This window comes from Dendroctonus ponderosae, unplaced genomic scaffold, assembly GCF_020466585.1.
Source record: "Dendroctonus ponderosae isolate FM_Combo_2020 unplaced genomic scaffold, Dpon_F_20191213v2 Dpon_F_20191213_4, whole genome shotgun sequence".
Taxonomy (NCBI): Eukaryota; Metazoa; Arthropoda; class Insecta; order Coleoptera; family Curculionidae; genus Dendroctonus; species Dendroctonus ponderosae.
Genome location: NW_026018611.1, coordinates 15,367,285 through 15,370,017, shown reverse-complemented (window position 1 = coordinate 15,370,017; position 2,733 = coordinate 15,367,285). Strand labels below are relative to the sequence as shown.

The 2,733-nt window shown below is 34.8% G+C and overlaps 1 long non-coding RNA gene across 1 annotated transcript; it reads left to right on the top strand.

The window, feature by feature from the left end:
* Positions 1 to 1,052: 1,052 nt before the first annotated feature.
* LOC109541280 lies at positions 1,053 to 2,039 on the top strand. The gene is made up of 2 exons (XR_002172304.2): positions 1,053 to 1,526; positions 1,647 to 2,039. It is a non-coding gene; the product is annotated as an uncharacterized LOC109541280 (long non-coding RNA).
* The last annotated feature ends 694 nt before the right edge of the window (positions 2,040 to 2,733 follow it).

Genomic DNA, 2,733 nt, shown 5'->3' with positions numbered 1-2,733 from the left:
ATATTAATGTCTTCTGATTTTTTTGTTTTACTATTTTGTTTGAATTATTTCCTAAATTAAAACCCCGAAAGGTACATTTTGATTTGCGATGGGAACTATCGATTAAAAACTATCGAATTATTCGATAGTTGTAATTCATTTGAATTATTCGAAAGCGATGTTTTCAGCGATGGAAGTCATCGAATTATTCGATAGTTTTAAGTAGTTAATAAGTTAATTTGAAATGCAATTCATTTTAGTTGTTCGATGGCAGTGTTTTATTCATGTGTTTACTAATTATCGCATAGTTATAATTCCATTGCAGTAAACGAATTCAAATTTTAAATAATTTAATTTTTCACTTTTTAAGTAAAGATATTCAATTTATTAGTAACAAGGTTTTTGTTCAAAAATTCAACCGATTTTTTTGGAAAAAGTGTACAGTAAATTGTATTCGATTTTATCGTTAACAATTTTTTTTGTCAACATGGACTTTCACCATTTTCAAAGAAAACGGCTCATGTCGTATCCAAGGTTTTCAAATCCCTTCTTGGAATATGAAAAACGCAAATTCCGGTTTCTTTCGTGAAGGTACACCGTGGGTGGTGGCATTAAAACATCCCGACAATGGATTGCATAATTTCACGCTGATGAGATATAAAAGTATGAATCGTATCAGCGTGTGTGGCATCTGTTACTAGATAATGTACCGAACCTGTCAAAATGTGACTTTTCCTGGAAGGTGACCTTACGTCTTAAAGAAATTCCTGAAAAAACTCATAAATGTTGAGCTGGCAAATTGCTTAACAGCAGCGCTAAACAAACAAGAACACGAGAAAGTAGAACTCATAAATTATAAATTTACCTGCTTAAAATAAATGAACCTATTCAAGACTCGACTAGAAACAGATAAATTGTGTCTCACAGTTCTACAACCCACGATCTGCAGGGAATTGAATTTCAATCACTAAAATTCTATTTATATACGTAATCATGACATATTGGCATCGAATTTGAAAGATTCATTTTATAGCGCTGCATTACTGATGTATAAATAAAGTACAGTACTAAATGAGTTCATATTAAAGCCGGCGCTACACGATGCTACGATCACCTTTCAACGTTGTAGGCTTGACGGTTTATCGCATCGTGTGGCCGACTTTCGAACTTAGAGCTACCAATGTCGAGCGTCCAACGCATGGGGGGCTCAGTCATATTGCCATGCGCGTACCCATGTTTTTGGGAGCGCCGTCTCGCCATCTGTGACTGGTTTTTTCAAGATAAATTGAATGAAGAGACAATTTTACAGTTTCCACTTAAGGGCATAAAAGAGACAATCTTATAGTTTCCACTTAGGGGCATAGATGATATGACATGGCAGCGCATTTATGAAACGTGGGGATTTGCTATTTTTAGGTTACAACATAGATAAACACGAGTATAGATTATCCGTAAATCCCTAGCGTATATCATAGATGTTATTAAGAAATGAGCATTAATATTGATCGTTGCTGTATGCCTCAGTGTGATGATACATCTTCAAGGCGGTAAGCTTCATCATTACTACAATTATATACATGTGGATTGTTGGACGAAACCCACATGGTGCTGCTTTCGTACATTTCTCGGATTCAAGTTAGAACGAAATAAAAGCAGAATATTTTCAGGTGTCTATTTGGTCAGAATCCAAAGTTGAGAATGGTTCGGATCAGGCGGATTGGGTGTGACAAGTATTTTATAACTTTACACTTATTATTATTATACTTATTATCGTAGATTTTAGACTTATCAACCCGATATCCTGGTACACAATTATATGTCGGTATATGTTATTGTGATGTTCATCCAACTACCTAAATATATATCTGCATTGATAATTGCACTTAATTAATTAATTTATTGTTACATTGAAATATTTGTTTATTTGCTTAATCCTTGATTCGTAACGTGCTCATTTTGCTTTTTGATCAAAGGTTTGTGGTTTGTATAGTACACTTTTCACAAATGAATGGTACTTGGCGTTTCGCCTATTTACTTAATGCAATAAAAAATTAAAAATGCTTATGAAGTTTCTATTATCAACATATCCAAACACCAATCACTAATGTCTAAATATGTGTCTGCTATTGTCGGCTACCCATTACTTTCATTGGAATCAAGATATGTTTAATATTCAATTTGATATATTTGTTTATAAATCAGAAACAAGTCTTGCCTCTGTACAAATATATCAAACTGAATATTAAACATATCTTAATTCCAATGAAAGTAATGGGTTGCCGACAATAGCAAGGATGCAAACCCTGAACAGTAGTAGCAGAGACGCAAACCCCGCAAGAAGGACGTGGCGCAGTTGTGCCTGGGTCCATCATAGATGGCGGTAGGATAGACATTGTTTCCACATTGTGCAAGAGAGTTGGTAATCTATACTCGTCTTTATCTATGGTCCAACGTTCAGAAATTCATAAATATTAATAACAATGAATAAAAATATAATCTAAGACGTGATTGACACAAACGTGATATTAAAGGGAGACTTATATTTTCACTGCTTGCTGCTTGAGTTGCGTGTAATGATCATATGTTGCACAGGCCCGGCGAAAGAACGAACTCCAATAAAATTATTTTTTCAACAGATAGACTTGCGAGGCCATTCCCTGAAACTAATGGGTTTTTAGGCCGTCGTTCGGTAGAATTTCTTCTTGACGTTTCGCAAGCACGAGTGGCTTGCATCTTCAGAAGTGGTTTGCTTGA